Below are 19,191 nucleotides of genomic sequence, written 5' to 3' on the forward strand. Positions count from 1 at the left end.
GAAGCTGACAGAGCCTGTCAGGAGCATAGCAAGCTCTCAGCAGAGCTTTAGCCGTGCCAATTCATTTATTCAGAGGTCTCAAGCTAGCATTACATCCTAGGTGATCATAAATGCCATCTGCCTGGACTGGTGAGAGGGGAATATCTAGCCCAGTCCTGTCTAGACCAGGGTTTGTCACGGGGAGAAAGTCACAAAGGGGACACTGTGAAAGTGCTCTGCATGGTGGTGCCATTATGGGGGTGTTCTGGACACATCTAAAGTGTAAACATGGCATCTGGCCCTTGTTAGAGTTGCTGGAAATAACTGGAAAGCTGCCTTTCTGTGGTGTCCGAGAAGCTCATAACCTGAATGCATGTGGGCTGCTGGTAGCCAGATACTAAAAAACACTCTATTTGGGGGCCTTGTTCTTTAGACATGCAAGTTTCAAGGCTGCATTAAGGGGAAGAGCAAGGGCATAGATGTAAGATTCCTCTTCAATCCCAGATTGATGCTTTACCTGTCTCTAGCTCCTCGTAAGAGAGAGGGATAGATAAGATTAATGTGATGTACATGCATATTTGCATAGCCATGTATACGATATGCTACCTGTGTGACATCCATGCCCATTTGAAGCTGAGTTAAATGTCAGATGTGCTGCAAGATGTGTTACCAATGCAGTGAGCAGTTTCCTAAACCTTGATCATAGTAACCACTTACTATGTGGAAAAGCTTAACATTGAAAGCATGCTGACAGTGCCTGGGAGACTTAACAGTAGAGCCCTTGTAAGATGCTGTTGCACATTTATCAAGTCTTTCTGCCATCATCATCATCATCATTAACTTTTGCTTGAAATTTTGTCCTTTCATATTCCATATTTTGAACAAATGGCATGATCACAACAATGGCATGAAAACAATCAATTGTGGTTTTTCATTATCACATTTTATAGCCGAAACCGGTTTTTAAGTACGAAAGGGGTCAGAAAAGGAAAATGTTAGTACAGAATGTGTGAAGACCACCATCAGGCATCTCCACCCTCCCACTGCACCCTTTCATGCTCTAACTCTAGTCTGGCCTCTCGCAAAGTACTGCAATATCATGTTTCCTCAAAGTCAAAGTTCTGCCAAATTAAACACAAGCTTCTTTAGATACATTTTCACCAGTATTTGTTTCCAATTATAAAAACATAGCTACTCTATTGAATATAGTCCCTATTGTTGTTTCTCAGTGAAGCTAACATTTTAAAGTCTGAATGTGAGTAGGAAATGATGACTTATTCATGAACATTTTGCAGTGGGAAAAACATGGCAACTCCCTGGTATTTTGAAATGTTATCTGCCCCCTTCCCCCTCTTTCTGATGATGATTTTAGGAACTTAAACCCTAACAATGTGGCATGCTCCTATCTGTGTATGTGGTGGTTTGCCTGTCAGATGGTTACAGATGAGGATCTCTCTTAAGGACAGACTGCTGACACAGACCTGCCCATGCTAGAACGAAGGTGTCCTTGAAGTTTATATTACAGAGAACTACTTTCAGTCATTTGAATCTTTCAGTAAATATTTTCCATTTTTACAGAAACTTCTCTGTTTTGACCCAAAACATTCTGCGTTTTGCTAAGCCAAGTATTGTAAGGCTTTGCTTGTTTCTCCTCCAAGCAAAAAAGGGTGTTCCAAGCATTGTGCAAAGGGTCCTCATGAACATCACTTTATTGTTACTGAAGTAGGGTAGAACACCCCTGAACACACCCTTGCTTGGAGAAGCAAGCTTCTTATGTGCCTAAAAATAAGCCAGAATTAAATATATATTGGTGCATTCCTCTAATCTATGTCTTAGGCTGTTATGTATATTATCTTTGTACATCAGACCGCACAAGTTATTTTTAAGCCCAAATTTTCTTCTCTTTATCCCATTCCAAAAACAACAAACAAAGCTCACAAGTAAAAGGAATAACAACATATAACCTCCCTGTAAACACATGTGTATCACTCCAACTGAATTCCTCTACTGCCTAGCAGCCACCCTAGGTCTCACCTCCTCTTGCAGGTCACAGTGCTGCATTAGACTGGGGGCTGTAGGCCGGTAGGAACCACTGCTAGGGTATTTATAGTGCTGTTCTGCACTAACTGCTACAAGGCTTTCTTTGGCTGAAAGCTCATCTAAAACCCACCGAGACACTTTACACCCATGCAGCCCAGCTAAGGTCACAGCCATGCTGCGCAGGATGTCCATACAATGGGTGTGATGTTCCTGCTGCCAGCCCTCACCTTTCAGAGCTGGTACTGGAAACCCCAGGTGGAGGGCTAAGGGACCTATCAGCTTGAGGAACAAACAAAAAATTTCTATCTCTTGCAGTTCTAGGAAAGAAATGGGGATGGACCGCAGACCCATTGCAGCAGAGGAGCCAAGCACCCAGAAAGAACCCAGCAAGCCACACCACCTTTCCATCTCATCCAGAAAAGATGCATTTTTGAAGCTGCATTTAGCAGATGTTGGCCACAGCACTGCAGCAAGATGCACATCGGACAAAAATAGCTACGATCATATTTCCTTCTGTTGGCCTCGTAGGTCGGGGGATGTGGGAAGATTTTTCTCTCTGCTGGGGTCACAGCAGGGCAATGTTTGTTGTCTTCTGCCTACTGTCATGTGCCCCATAAAGCCCAAAAGAAGCCTTCTCTCTATTGAAAGAAGTACTTGGCATATTTGGAGCACATGCTGACACCAGTTGCTTTTCAAAGGCTCTGTAAATTCCAGCTCACTCTTCTATCCAATTTTCCATTCAGAGACACAGCAAGGGGCATTTGGCAGACCATGAAATAAAACTGCACGTGCTGTAATCCTTTTCAGGGTGAGGCTCAAGCTCTTGCTCCCTCTCCTCCCTCCCTCTCTCTCCTTTTCATTCCCAGTCTCTTTCTATACAAGTGTGACCAACTACAGGAGCACCTTGCTTGGATTAGACAAGGTCATGAAAAATGCTTGGAAAATCTAGGGCCTGTTATGAGCTCAGCAAGCAGCGATACTGACCTTACCAGTTTTAATAGCACAGGGGTTTAATTCCACCCTATGAGCTGTCTTTTGTTTTCTCCCCCTCCTTCCACTGCTAGCCAAGGTTAACTCTTTGCAGGCTTGGGAAAGGCTGCTTTGTCAGCCATAACAGAGTAATACACAGTGCCGAAATCCCTTGCACTGTACTTGTGGACAGGCAAAATCAGCAGTTCTCAGATGCGTGACTGAGCCCAGAGGGGTTTGCAGTAGATGTGCCAACACCTTCAGTGTATTCCTGGATTAATTTGATATTTCGTTCTTGGCACTGAAGAAGCCTGCTGCCCCACTCAGAATTTAAGCCACTAGAGTAAAAGCAATGTTCCTCGGCTTCAGTGTCTGTCAGGTCTTACTCTGCAAGGGGACTTTTAGAATGTACCAGTGCAAAAGTGGTGCAAAGCAAGGCTGTGGAAGTGATCCTTAGGAAAATCAAAAGGATGGGGGGAGAGACTTCATGCCAATAACTCGTGAGCTTTGGGGACCAAACCTACTTAGTTATTTTAAATTTGCTTTGTTCCGTTGACTTGGTTTCTCACTTATGTATAGCTTTGTGTGTTTCCAGATCCTTTAATTTTAGGCATCTGAGGAAAAAAAAAAAAAAAGTCTGTATATTTTCCCAGTGTCTATTTTCCTGAGCGAGATTGCTGTTCCAAGCATCTCATGAGTCAGTACTGCTGGCTGTCAGTTTGCTCCCTCTTCTCCTCCTCTCTCCTCCCACCAGCCTCCAGCCATTTGCTCCCATTCCACTTCTCAGTTAAAACACAGGCAAAATGGGTGCTGGAGGCACCAGCCAAGCAGTGGGAGAAGGGAAGAAGAGGAGGGGTTGGAGAGGGGGAATGGGCTTCCCTGTGTGGTACTGGTTAGGTGTTGTGTTGGGTCATCCCAAAGGAGCCATCTCCTGTGACATTAATGATATATCACTGGAGAATCATTTGTGTTCATTCAGCCTACCCATCCATGAAGTCACTGTTATGAAATCATGTGCTGCCACAGTGATGAAGTCCTTTTCCCATAGAGCTGACATCAAGAGATGAGAGGTGGCCACAGGCTCACTGACGGGTAGAAAATCATCTATGGGAGTAGCAGCTGCCAAGGAATGCTCTGTAACGTGACTATGGTAGCCAGGAGGTGAAGACACAGATCAAAAGAAAATGGAGAAATGCCTGTGAGGAAAGGGAAGACTCAGGAGGGAAAGATTAATTACTTACATTAGTACCAACCAAGTTGTATTCAAAGGGCACTTTTATTTTAAGTAGTTTTCCAGTGTGTGACTCTGGCATGACTTCCTAGCCTTATTTCTCTAAATTTAATTTTTAAAAATCCATTCTTGATTTGCTTTCAGCAACTTGGAGAGAATTCATATCTAGATGCAAACCTCATGGCTCAGTCCAGTCCTTTCTGCCTCTCTCTCCACTTATTTAGTTTCCAGATTAGAGGTTTCAGATGTGGGTAAGGGATAAAGCAAAGTTGTTTTGTAAACCTAGGCCCATTCCAGCTGCCTTCTGGTAGAATAGTCTTCAAATACATATTTGTACGTACTTGAATGCCAGTACTGCTTTAGTTTAGAAACTTATAGAAATAGGTTATCAAATATGAATACATTAATGAATATAAGCTGTATTTCTCCACATACCTCTAGACCAGTCTCTTTGTACTGAGCAGAGATACAGTTTTTAGTTGCCTTGGGTTTTAACCCAGTGACATCAGAGAAGCAGAAAAGCAATAGTGATGGGCCTCAAGGTGTGTTTACTTAATGTCTTTGGAGCTGCTGCAAACCCATGCCTACTACTGTCTCCTGTAATTCAGAGGATCTATGTGGAAAAGGAAAGCAAAAAAAAAAAAGCCGATCTCAGCAAATTTGGGCAAAAGATCAGAGATTCTGTTTTTATGGAAACCAGTTCATCAATCCTTATCTTTCATGCAATAGATCTTTTTCTCCCTGCCCCCCTCCTTTTTTCTTCCTCTTGTTTTTCTTTTTTGGTAACTCTTGTTTAAAACATGAAATAGAAAAAAATAAAGCTTTATCACTAGCCAAAGACTGATTTACACCAGCACATGAAGGTTTCTTTTCTTCAGTCTTTTCTAACAACCAGTAAATATCCAAACACATCGTTGTGCCAGATAAAAGAAGAAAGTAATAATGTTGTATAAAATCAGCCCGGGCAGCTAGCTAAGGAGTTGGCTTTCTTTTCTTTCAGAATTAAAGGAATTAAATCCAGTTTTGTGCTGGTATTTACTGTCAAGTGGCCTACTTCAGATTTTAATGATCTCTTGAAACCCTGGCCTGACCCAAAATGTTGTCACAACTTGGCCCACTCCAGTATAATAAACTACAATCCTGTCAGATGGTGCCCCTCATTCAGTAATTAGATATGTCCTAAGAACAGTATTAAGTACTGTACCTTAAAACAGGCTGAGCAAATGCCAGTTTACAAGGGATTCATGGTCAAGGTGCTGAGTGAATTGCTGGCTGTAAAGGCAGGCCTCAAACAAAAAGAAATTAAAAGAAACCTTGCTAAGCTCCCTTAGGGAAAATTGTAGCAGCCTCCCCTCTGCATAATCAACAGCTGCAGAAGCAAAAGTGTTGCTCATCTGTTTTCCTGCCAAGTGGAAAATATATACTATATGCGTCATGGAGATGGAGAAGGGTTATAACAACACTATAGATAGAAAACATTTATAAATGGCTAGTTGGATGCTACTTTTCAGGCAAAGAACCAGAGAAGTAAGAAACTGTTGCAGAAAATGCCAAAATATGCTTTAAAAATGGAGGAGTAATGAATACACTCTCTTCTGCCTATACATTATGAATGCAGAATTAATTTATATTGCGTTTCAGCAACGTTATACTCTACTTCACACTTAATTATATTAGATAAATACCTGGAGTGAGGAATACATTGCTGACACTTGCAGCTAAGAAAGTCTTTTGTCATAAGAATAAGGACTCAATTTTTGCAAGGTGGAGACAGCTTTAAGTATTTTCATGGTTAACCCAATCTCTACTGCTATATCTAAGCACCTTTTAACATCCTATGGTCCCAGAGGCTTTTCTGCTTGAAGACCTTACACATCACCTCACATCAGTGAGATTAACCATTTGCTGTTCCATTCTTACCCTGGGCAGCTAAGCCAGGTTCAGGATACTGAATGAATCCTCATTTCAGTAGGTTTCCTGGTCCACCAAGGTGGAGTGATATCCCAGGTAATGGGAAACCTTCAATAACATCATTGATGGTGCAGCTCTCAAGTGAGAAATTGAGCAGATGCTTTCACAGGTCCCCTTGCAAGCCATCGTGTCCTCTGACAGTAGAGAGTTAATTGCATTTGCAGTATCATTAACCTTACTAATCATCTAACAAAAAAACCCCCAAAACAAAGTGTCCTCACACAGTTCAAAAGGCCATGGTTCTACATATATTTATTTAATCTTTACAATTCCTGAGTGGATCAGGAACAAATCCTTTCATATGCAATTTATTATTCCTTTTTAGGTCACCTCTGGGAGCAAGGGAGTAGGGTCCAGGCACGGCATTCTCTTATGTTTGGTGTTATTGACCTCCAAGAGGACTTGGGGTAGGCTCACAAGCAGGAGGGAAGGAAGCAATTGGAGGAGAAAGGCAGTTTTTAGAGATTTCACTGTGTGCAGTTCCCCAGCTCCTGGAATGGCGTGATGCAGAGCAGGGCTGTCACACCTTTCCATCATTCTGCCTCTCTGCTTGAGGAGGGAGGAAAAGAGAAGTGTCTGCAAGCCTTGAGCCAGGAGGCCTGGTTGTGCATCTTTTGTCAAGGTGTGGTGCACATGGCTGCTCCCAAACCCTGTCAGTATGCCTGGCCATAGCACTGTTGTGAAAAACTTGGAAACTGCAGAGACTCTTTGTTTCATTGTCCTGGAAAATGAAGCCCATAGGAAGAGGTTGCTGTTTTCCAAAGTGACCCTATTAGGAGCAATTAGCAAAAGTGGAAGATAAAATTAGCATGTGATAAGATTCACGTAAATCTCAGATGACTATTTGGGGATACAACAAAAGAGCTGACTTGATGCATTAAAATATTTTTTTCCATTAGTAACAGATTATGGTTTGAATAAAAAATAAAATCACCCTGTGCAACGCTTAAGTGTGCAGTAAATAGAAATCAGCTTTCAAACCTGACATGGAAATAATTTTGTTGTGTTCTTGAGCTTGTTGTGCATCTCTGTCATTCCAGCATTGGTGGGAAGGGTTTGATCCCACTGACATGGGCTTAGACACCTGGTTTTCTAGAGCCTCTTGGGGACAATTTTCAGTGAAGAGTCTCAGTGAAGAGTCTCACTAAAGAGCTCAGAAACTGATACAAAGGTGAGCTGGTAGCTGCCTCTGGCAGGATTCTCTGCTGTAGAAATGTTTAGAGCTCAATTTTGATGTGATTTGATATATAATATGCCACTTCATTTGGAACTGTTATATTTTATATTATTCTATGAAGACTCTTAGAATTAATATCCATCAGATTACTAACTGCCCAGGATAGTACTTAATCCACTTTTAATTTGAATGAGAGGATTAAAAATCTCTAAGTAAATTTTACACTACTGCCCTTTGGGTTTGGTCCTTTTCCCAAGGATATAATTTAGATCATTATCAGAAGCTAAATAGGTAGGACAGCTCTTGTCCATTGGATGACACTGAGTTGGCATACAGAGGTGCCAGGTTTTAGGTGACTAAAAGGAGGGCAGACACTGATGGAGAATGAATGAATGCATTGAAATCACCCCAACTCAATCTACAGCTGGCATCTCTCTGTAGCAGCCACTTTAAGGAGTTTGCTTGCAGCTCTATCCAGACACCCCACCTGAAAAGTCTACAAACTCAGTAGTCTCTTCATGGGGAAACAAACTCAGGCATCTTATTTTGGGATGGCCAGAAACCCAGCAAGGCTGCAGGATAGTCACACCAGTGGAACATGTTTCCTGCCTTTCTCCATACTGCTTTTCTCTTCATTAGCTCCTTGAAAACAGTAGTGCGTGTCTCCAAGTGCAACCACGTGCCATCCTTCCCAGGGAGAAGTTGTTTGCACAAATATTATAGACATGAACTACTGGGTTACTCTTCATGCTTGAATACTTCAGATTTGGAAATAGATGCTTCACCATAAAGTAAGTCAGAGGTGTCCCCAGGCCATGGATCCAAATGATAAGATGGACAGGAAAAGGAAACAGGAGCTTTCACAATACATGGTTTTAATGAATGTTTAGATTGGCTGTAAATGTGCAAGTGCGTGTTTGTTTAGAGTTACCAGGATATGAATCAAAGAAATAAAAATAGCAATGCATTAAGGCTTAGAGAACCTCTTGGGAAAGAGCAAATTAATATTTCTAAATGTAAATATTTTGAGCCAACCTATTAATCATGTTCTCATGCTACAGTGGGAGAGAGCTATGTTGGATGTGGTAACTTGTCTTCTGTTTTCTGCAGGAAAAGCACATTGTGCTTCATACACCAGCACCTTGTCTGACAGATTAAGCAGTGCTATTTTCTTCAAACTTTCCAGTATTATGCCATTGGGTTATTGGGTTTTTTTGTAACAAAAAAATTAAATCAAAACTTATTTTCCTCAGCTTTTCTGTTTGTGATGCGTGCCAGCAAATTCCAACTCTTGGCATTTCTTTTAATGTCTGTACTACTGTGAGAAATTGCTGGAGACCTTAAGAATACATCTTAATTAAATCATTGAGTTTCCTTATTCCTTTTTCTCTATTTCTTATCATTCCCATGGTCTTATGTAGCTCAGATTTTTGAACATGGGTGGTGATGTTTAAAATATTTAATAGATGACTAACAGATGTCAGGACATTACAGGCATAAGCAGCATGTTATATATTATTAAGACACATTGTCAGTCAAAGATGTCAACATAGTCTTCTGTCAAGTTTTGAGATACTGTATCATTTTATAGCAGTTTATTACAACATCCTCCTAAGACATGTGCAAATATAAAACTAATGCTAAATATGAAATATATTTGCAATGATTTATCAAGTTGTTGTAACCAAATATAATTGAAACAATTATCTCTGCTAACAGATGTACATCCAGAAAATGATAGCAACAACTTTGTTCAGCTATGTCTAGTTTTTCTCAAGAGTGCTACTAAGCCAGAGGAATCACCTAGTGTTTGTGCAGGGATTGTCCCTAGCCACTGTATTTAGGCACTCCAGTTGTGGGGAGAGTGCTTTTAGGAGTTCCATGCCTGCCTCTGGTCCTCTAGGTAGAATTAAGGTCCAGTCTGAGGGTTTTCTCCTGCTTCATCCTTCTTCTGTGAGTAATGATTTGTGATGTCTACAGCTCATTTTGGGTAGCACAAGCCTTGAAGCCTTTCTTGTGTTTACTTTGTGCTGTTGATTAAAGAAAGACTGTAAAAGGAATGCACCAGTGTCTGCAGTGGGCTCCTTATTTCTGTGGAGCCATACAGGCTCTGTGTGATGTCTCTGTGACCCATGTTGCTTTGGCAGTGTGTGATGGCAAGAGCTGGAAGTGTTTAGACCAAATCATTGTTATCAAATGCATTACAGCTTAGCCTTAAAATCTGGGTTTGTAAAACAGGCATTACTGTAGTGTGGTGGACCCAGTTGCTGGGCTTTTTCTATTGGTCTGAAAAAAGCACAAGCTCGTGATATGGAGCCTTTCTACTTCCTCTATTTCTGCCCTACAGAACAGCTATTGTGAGGAATTTAAAGAGTTTTCTTCCAAGGAAGTAGTCTAACAAGGTTTATAATATTTGTTGATTTATATTTTTATATATCCCCAGAGATGTTGTAAAGAATACATTTTACAAATGCTAGAACAAATAATGCAATTGTGAAAAAAAAAAAATAAATTTGTGGGTCAGAGCTGCATACTTTGCCAACCTTTGTCTTGAAGAAAAATTCTAGGAGAAATGAAGAAAAGATTCCTTTTCCCAGGCTCATTTCCAGCCATTTGGCATTTTAACTATATATTAAGCCAACCCTCTTTCTGAAAGTTTTGATTCTTACAGAATTTATAGGCAAAGAATAGCAGTAAAAAGGAGAATAACAGTACCTATATCTGACAATAAAGTGTTACCAAATTTTTGCCCATTTAATGTCTTTAAGCTCTCTCTAGTTTATTTATTTCCTACGTCTTTCTTGGGTTCCTGTCAATGTGTGGAAAGAAGACAAATTTCTGCATTTACTGAATATCTTGATGGAGTATAAAAGATATTTTATTTTCATTGTCTCTGACTGGCTGTTAGCTGACTCAGTAACAGTAAATAACTCTGCCTGCTTCTGCCTGTTTTTTACTCCTTAGCAGGGATGCACAAAAGTACTTATTTAACTTTAAATATTAACAACCTTAGATTATCAGCTAAGAGGTTAGTGAATTGTACAATAAAACCGCTGGGACTGAAAACTAGTAAGAGATTCTCATGCATAAAGGGTGAGACAGCTGGAGGTCAGGCCACATCATATGAGAAGACAAGAAAAAGCTAAGAAAGTTTTAAAATTGGGCTCCTACAGATCATTATCGACCAGTACAGGTAGTAAAATGTGTCACTTAGCTCCAGTCACTATATCAAATCACATTAATTTTACCACAGCTCTGAAATCTCCTTCCCAGATTGCCTCTCTTATACTGTCCCCTGAAGACTTCCCCTGACTTTGAGGTGACATGCTGATTTCCCATTGGAGTCATAATTCAAATGAAATCACGTCACGGTGACACCAGCACAATTAAATCATAAATAAAGGCCATGACATGTATTTCTAAAAGCTATTATGAAATATATAGAGAGACATATAATCTGCATTAGGTTGTTACTTAAAAGGGTTTTTTAAAGCTCAATTTAAGTCAACATAGATTGCACATATTTACTACCATTCCTTTCTAATCTCAGGGTTTAGCAAACATGAGCCTGTGTTACATCCTCTATTATATAGATAGGAAGACTGAGATATTAAAGGTGACTTTCTCCTGGTCACAAAGCTGGGGGTATGGGAATTTTTCAACTCTCAGGCTCCTTAAGTCCTCTGTCCTTTCCATTGTGTTGATGTGTTTTCCATACTTCCTTTTTTAGCTATAGACTAGAAGCGATCCGGGCAATCCTTTATTAAATCTAGAATCCTACCACTTCGATTCCCACTAGGGCTGTTCTTCAGCTTTTACAAGCATCCTTACTGTCCATCGCCTTCCCAAAAGTAACTGGGCTAATTGAAGGTTTTACTGTATCTGAAGCAGATTCTATTAAAATTAGACATGAAATTGAGTTTGTAGGAATGCAGTTACTGGCATTAATGGGCATTAATTCTGAGGGGCTAGAGGCAGCCAAAACACACCCTGTTCCCGGCTCAGTAAAGAGCAGCATATGACGGAAAAAGAAGGGAAAAAGCACTCGCACAGTTCTTCCCTTGGGACTTAGGGGTCTGCAAGAGACATCAGCTGGTCTCAGATCATCAGGAAATGGCTTGAGAGTCACTTGTTGGCATGTAAATAGTGAAGAATAATCTGGTGCCAGATGCCATCTTTTCCTACCACATCTCAAACAGGAGCTGAGATGCATTAGTGCCATTTGAGGATGGATGCCTCTGAAGGAAAAGCGAGCATTTGCACCACAATGCAGGCTAGAGGCACACAGCAAATGTCTCATGATGATGCCTGTGACAACGTCTGGGAGTGGAGCACTAGTGACTGTGATGTGAAAGTTTGATCCCCAGACTTACTGGTTTGAATCTTGTCCTTGTTTCCTAATCCATGTGACTACGTTTTCAAGAGTATTTAATTTTCTAGGCAAATATTATTGCCTTTTTTTCTCTATTTCTGAGTAGTGAACAGTAAGAAATCAAACAGATTGAAGTTACCATAAAAATAAGGGAAAAAAACTACCCACGTGGTGATGACCTGGAGATTCAGTTCCTAACTGGCAAAGGCCCAGAGGAATTAAGACTCTGTGTCCACGGGGTCTTAACAAGGGGGCAAGTGGGGATGTGGAGCATCTGAGACTGCATATGAGACTGCACGGGCTCACATTAGCCTGGCACATGTTGTGTGTCAGCAACACCAATGGACGGCACAGGAATTCAGCTCATTTTGGCTGCACTCTTACAAGGGTTCAGGCCTGCACTTAAGATGCACGTAGGAAGAATAATAAAGCTTGGAGTATGCAAACAACATTATGAAAGAGAGGCCTTTTCATCCAGAAACAGCCTTTGCTACACAATTTTTTGTGCCTCAGAATATCAAGCAGTGGCAGAGTTAAATGGAATCATATTAATAAGCATGGATAATCTCATCATGCCGGGCGGGCTGACAGCAAAGCAGCTCCAAACATACGCAGCTGAGTGAAATGTTCTTGCAATTAATTGGATTTGATTAAATTTCTCATTTAATGTCTGGAGGAAAAGAAACAGACCAAAGACAGTGAGCAACTTTCTTGCTAACCTGGAGCTTTAATGGCTGTGGAACACCAGGTTCCCCCACTGCATTACATGGGGAAAGTGTTCTTCTGGACAAAAGGACACAAGAACCCAGTTTCTCACAACCTTACTCTTTGACCTGACCTTCTCCTTTTCTGAAAGAGAAGATGAAAATTTTGACTCCCAAAAAGCTGTTCTGATGCTGCTATGTTTTCTTTAAAAAAATTGAAACTTTTTAATTTTTGTTCCCAGGAAGGAGGAAAACCAACTTCAAGGCCTTGAACGCTAAGGGGAAACAGAGCTGTCAGTCTCCAGCCAGCTTTAGATTATGATCTGTGAACTTAGATGGGGGCACAGAACTACTGATCCGATCCTGGTCCTTGCTTATATAGGGTTAGGCTCTATTCAGAAATATTGAATCTTGATTAAAACCTCTTACAGCAAGGTCCCCAAAAATCCATAAGTAAAACAAGTAGTTGCTTTTACCATCTTGCTAAAATTGTGCCTGACATGTGGAGGCTTACATGGATATGAATTGGGCTTGGTTTCAGTTTAATTTTTCATTGTATTATCAAACTATGTTACCTGTTGAAAATTGTATTTATTTTATACAAATGACTTGAGTCTTTTTTAGTGTCTCTTTGAATAAAGAACTAAAAAGGGCAAAGGAATTTTCCATGGAAACCCTGCATCATTTTACAAATATCCCAGCTGTGACATACAAAACAGCTTTTTCAAAACCCAGTGAAAGCCTTAGTGAGCTCTGTTTTGCATAATTTTCCATCATGGGTAACACCAGTGATATAACAACAGTGGGATTTGACTACATCTGTTAGATCACCTGGTTTAGGTAAGATTTGCACATCACAGTGTTTAATGTAAGCTTTCTGCCACAGGGGTCCTGCTATCTCTCCAAGAAGTGGCAGTTGCCTCTACACGGCTACGGGGAGGCTACAGTCTCATGTGCAGCTTCTGGTGGCTCAGGCATTACAAGGTCAGTACATTTACTTTCTGAAATATTGGAAAATTTGAACACACAAACTTAGTTTATGTTGGACTGATTTACAATACCTTAACAACTTAGAATTAAGACTGGATCAGTGGGCTGAGGCCAGTTGTATGAGGCTCAGCGGGACTCAGTGCCAGGTCATGCCCTAACATCATAACAACACCATGTAACACTACAGGACTGGGGAAGAGGTGCTGGAAAACTGCCCAGTGGAAAAGGACCTGGTGGGGTGTTGGTCAACAGTGGCTTAACATGAGCCAGCAGTGTCCAGGTGGCCAAGAAGGCCAATGGCATCCTGGCCTGTACCAGCAATGGTGTGGCCAGCAGGACCAGAGCAGTGATTGCCCCCCTGTACTTGGCACTGGTGAGGCCACACCTCAAGTGCAGTGCTCAGTTTTGGGCCCCTCACCACAAGAATGACATTGAGGGGCTGGAGCATGTCCAGAGAAGGGGAATTGAGCTGGGGAAGGGTCTGGAGTACAGGCCTGATTAGAAGCAGCTGAGGAATCTGGGGCTGTTTAGCCTGGAGAAATGGAGGACCAGAGAGGATCTTATCACTCTCTACGACATGAAAGGAGGGTGTAGTGAGGTAAAGATTGGTCTCTCCTCCCATGCATCAGGAGACAGGATGAGGAAACAGCCTCAAATTGCACCAGGAGAGATTGAGATTGGATACGATGAAAAATTTCTTCAGAAAAAGAGTGGTCAAGCACTGGAACAGGCTGCCCAGGGAAGTGGTTGAGTCAGTATTCCTAGAGGTAAAGAGACATGTACATGTGGCATTTAGGGACATGGCGTGCTGGATTAACAGCTGGAGTCAACAGTCTGAAAGGTTTTTTCCACCTAAATGGTCCTCTGAGTTGGAGAGAGAAGCAGCATCACAGCTCTGTCTCGTGTGCACATATAAACACATAGAGGCAAGTACATATACACACGTCTGCATATACATGCATGAGCACAGCCCACTACAGTTCCTTAACATCAATACAACTTTTTCCTCTGATTTGTGTCACATATACATGGATCACTTCTAAAACTATTGTAGGATAACAGAACTTGCAAATGACAAAAAAAAACCCCCATCTCTTCTTTTCTTTCTCTCTTGGGTTCTTATGTGTGCCCATAAAGCAAGACTCAAACACCTACAAAGCTGGTCACCCTGCAACTTACAGTGGTGGTTGTTAAAACGCTGGTCTAAGTCAGTCCCCACAACTGTACATGAGTGAAACTCACAGGGGATTGAGCCACCTGCTTTACCCTTTGCCACATTCCACTTTGGAAGGTTTCCAGGCCAAAAGGTGGTTTGCTCTTGCATTGGCGTAGTGGGGCACTGACAAGCACTCCAGGGATACCCTGGTTACTTCATCTTCAATCCCACCATCTCAGCAAGCAGCCCACAGCTGAGGTCTCCAGAAGGACTTGGTCATTCTATAATCCTGCTAGGTCTCTGCTTTATTATTTGTCTTTCCTGTCTGGCTGCTTTAATCATTGTCTCAGTGTTCACCTTGCAACAACTACCCAGGATGCCAGGCAACATTCAGCCACACCCAGCTGCCTCTAGGCCAAAATCTGGCAACATCTGCTGCCTGCCAGGTGTTGGTACACTGGTGGGACTGCTCTTCCTGCATGTCCACCCCCTAAATTTGCAGTGAAAGAAATACTTTCTCTGTCCCTCTTGACAGTATGTGGGGGCACTTCACCAGTATGAAGACAGATATTACTCTACCACTGAAATGCACCTAGTCTGGAAAGAGCTGTGCTGGCACAGATGTGCCTTTTTTCCCTATAACATTATGGGTAATGCCAGCCAATACAGGTAATATACTCTAAAAGCATAGTTTAGTATTCATCTGTTTGTTTTTCTTAATTGCTGTGTAACAACCCCCTGTCCATTACAGAAGATACCACTATCCTTTCTTCACAGCCAGGGATTTACAATGCACGGATTTAGAGAGGAATCCAGGCCATGCTGAAATCCACAGATGAATTCCCAGGCCTGACCTTGGCAAGGCTGGGATTTCACCTAAAATGACTTGTGTTATGTATCATGCAGAAAGGCTGTGGCATCTTATGCGATTAAAGACTTGTTTGGGAAAATAATCTGTTTAAAACATTCATCTTTTTTTTTTTTTTAAATACACACTATGCAGAAATAAAAAGCTTTTTGGTCTCATCTTAATTTAGGTGGTGATTTGTCAACATATTTCTTCAAGAACGATGAATAATTAAGTGGTTATTTTGTTATATTTTGCTATAAGATTGTTCTTTTCTGTTTGAATATGTTTTTCTGAAATCTATTACATGTTGTTGTGAGAAACACCTGAATTTACTCTTGCTTTCCTGAGGGAGTGTAAGGACAATTGAGTTGAAAAAGTCAGAACAAATATGTGTTACCTCAGCTTCTCAACATGTAATACTCAACTTCAGTTGAGTATCCAAAGTGAAACAATTCAGACTTTCTGCACCACAAGAAATTATCATCATATCTGTGCTCCTAATTTGGAGGTGACAAAGTACCCAATCATACTTTTTTCACCTTCTTCTCCCAAGAAAACATAATTTCTGTTTTTCAGACAGCTCTAGCAGTTTGTGGCCCTATGTGGTGTTTAAAATCTTCCTCCTTCCTTTGGCATGGGAAGAATGCCCTCCCTATTCTACACGCTCTGGATTCATCCCTCAGAAACTGCCTGACTGGCGCTCGCCCTTTGCAATGACACACCCACCAAACAGAGTGACAGGGATGTGGGCTAGACTCCTTTGGGTAGTTGGCACAGCCAGGCTCGTCTGGAAGTAAAGAAGGAAATGTAGCAGGCAGGCCATGTTTCTTGATGAAGAGGTCTGACCATTATTCCTTCAGGGATAAACCCAGGCTAGCAACTTATTTCATATCAGTTAGTGCCAATCTGGCATCTGAGGGGCTGTGAGAGCTCTGCTGCTGCGAGCCTGCATCGGATTCAGGCAGCTGACCTTGAGGTGAAAATCTCTCTATCCCATTATACACCCCCCGAGACACCCAGGCCAGAGAATACTTTGTATTCTCTGCTCCCGGTCATTTATTTTCATCTCTTGTTTTAATCTCCTTAGCATGTCATGTGTGCCCATCAAAGAGATGCTTTCTGTGCAGTATAGCAAGCACATTTAACGGGGTTCCTTCCTCTTCGTGTCTGGGTATCAGCGGTACTTTTGGGCCACTTGTCAAATATTTCCATAAAGGTTATCTTTCAGGGTTTCACATAATCACATTAACAGGGCAGACATTAAATAGAAGTGAGGAAAAGGTGCTCGGGGGAGTGGGGGAAGAGAGTAGTTCTAGGAAATGGTTCATTTCTTTCATTGCAAGGAAAAGGTGACTGGGGCAGATGATTGCTGGGTTTGTTTCCACACAAAGGCTGAGAAATAAATAAAACAATATGAGTGACTTTAACCCTGTTAAAGCTGGGATGCAAATATTCTGCAGAAATGACCCAGAATTTTTATTTTGCAGGTAAATGGAGGCCCTCAGAGTTATGCTACAAGAATGCAGAGCAGCCAGGAATAAGCCTTGTCAGCATAAAAGGCTTTACTCATTAAGAAAGAATGACCTTCATTTTTGTAGGGCAGACCTTTGTTAGGGCTTTCTGAACTGGTCCCTAAGTGAGGGTTCTTTCCACATCTGGCTTTGCACAACATGGCCCTGCAAAATGCAAGATGCTCCTGAGGCTGTCCGTGGAGAAACCCATGGAGCTGGTTGAAAGGTTCAGCTAAAAGACCATTTTGTTTGTTTTTTTGTGCCTGAAGGAATCAGCTTTATTCAAGGTGAGGAATGTCAGCTCTGATTCCCCTTGTATCAATCTGTCCACAACTCATTAGCTTATATGTAAACTTAGGATTTAAAATAAACAGCAGTACACCCTGATTTCATATCATATAATGTATCTGAATATATACATGTTTTTGTTATGAACTGGAATTCACAACATGTTAAGGGCAGCTCTGGTTTTTGGCACTTACAAATGCCTTCTATTTTTGTTAGGCTCCAGATGTTTTTTTCTCGTGAAATAAGACTTGCATCTGGAACCACTGATTCTCCAGCTACCTACCTACTTATATTCCTTATGCTAGGAATTAGCTTTGCAGGATCTTGATGTTGTCTCTTGATGCTTTAAGAGGTAGTTCTATACTTTGATGCTTTATTCCAGATACTTTGTCCAGTAGATGAATGACAGTATATTCAACACTGCTGGCTGTTATACTTGCTTAGTTGAGGAGAGGTGAATAAAAGACAACTGAGGAAAAAAAAGTGGATTAATTAATAAGATTTTTTGCTTGTGCTGTGCAATTTGTGTTGCTGGAAGTTGCTGATAGTACAAAATTTGTTGAAATCTTGGTTAAATATTAACACAATTTGTGTTGCTGGAAGTTGCTGATAGTACAAAATTTGTTGAATTCTTGGTTAAATATTAACATATGGGGCGAGTCTGTAATTTCCATGTGACACCTGATACAATTCCTAAGTATTATCTTAGGTCTTCCTGGTAACTTTTCTGCTCCACCAACTCTTGCATAAACATCTAACTGGAGAATTTACTTGCAGCATATTTTATCCAGGTGGCTTCAGCAGTATAGGAAATTAGACAGGTCTTGTACTCTGATGACTCTGTACACCGGGGGATGCAAAGGGCTTTGGCTTTTGGCCTGACTCTGCCCCACGATGGCTCTGAATGTCAGTCCTTTGCCATTTCCATGAGGTTTGAAACAGCACTTCATATACCCCTGGCATTCCTCTGCTTGTGGGTTGTACCTGGTGGCCTCATCATCTTCAGATGACTTCCAGACTGCTCTTCTGCCACCTTTATTCCCTATTTACAGTAGTTTCTGATTTGGGATGAGTGCTGAGGAGGGGGATAGGTGGGAATATTATGGGGTGAGTTTGAGACGGACAGGCACAAGAAAGACGAGGAGAGTGGTGTTAGCAAGAACCTGGTAGAAGCTGAACTTTGTGCTCTGGGGCACCAGAAACAGGAAAACAGAGAAAAATCCATGAAAAGACAGGAAAAATATAAAATGCTAAAGGAAATTGATGCTGAAAAGGAGGGGAAGGGCTGCAGTTGGGAGTTCTGCCAAATGACTGCAGTGCAAGTTGCATAGCTGGTGTTGCTCTGAGACCAGCAAGGACCCAGACACACTGTGGTGTCCATCCCATGCAGCCTGGAGCTGGCAGCCTCATAACCTGGAAATTCTGCCACAGCTGCCAGAACTCAAATATTGCACAGTTTGGTGTTAGTTCTTGTCGTGTGGGTAGATAATTCTGCCTAGAAAATATGTTTTTCTTAGCTAAGGAAGTATTTTTTGGGTGTTGTCTGACATGGCTCTTGATGCCAAAGATGTCACAGGATGAGTACACCTTTATGTCTGCCGCAAATCAGGATAGTAAAGAAGGCAAGGAAATACTGAACAGTCCTAGTCCTGGTTGCTCTTCTGCATCATTTCCAAGTGGGAGGGCCAGGTTTGGCCCTGGTTTGAGTCTGTGAAGTCTAAATGAAAAATTTTATTATATAAATCTGAAAAATATTTTTCAGACTTTCTTAGTAATGAGGTGGTTTTTGTTTGCTGCGGTTTTTTTTGTTACCCTCCTTTTTTTTTTTTAATGTGGCCAGCATTGGAAATGTTATATGTCTGAGCACAAAATCATACAAATCAAAGGTAGGATAATGAAAGCCACCCTTTCACCAAGCAAATGAGATAAAACAGTCCAAGGAGGAGCTTGTTA

General features: G+C 41.4%; 1 long non-coding RNA gene across 1 annotated transcript in view; it reads left to right on the top strand.

The window, feature by feature from the left end:
• The window catches only part of LOC140682330 (uncharacterized), a 42,002-nt gene extending 23,479 nt beyond the window's left edge, over window positions 1–18,523 (top strand). Inside the window, exons 2-3 of the long non-coding RNA XR_012053924.1 lie at window positions 13,330–13,427; window positions 16,927–18,523. This is a non-coding gene — a long non-coding RNA (uncharacterized lncRNA). The remainder of the gene's footprint in view (window positions 1–13,329; window positions 13,428–16,926) is intronic.
• Window positions 18,524–19,191: the final 668 nt, after the last annotated feature.

The sequence above is a fragment of the Taeniopygia guttata genome, chromosome 2, assembly GCF_048771995.1.
Source record: "Taeniopygia guttata chromosome 2, bTaeGut7.mat, whole genome shotgun sequence".
Taxonomy (NCBI): domain Eukaryota; kingdom Metazoa; phylum Chordata; class Aves; order Passeriformes; family Estrildidae; genus Taeniopygia; species Taeniopygia guttata.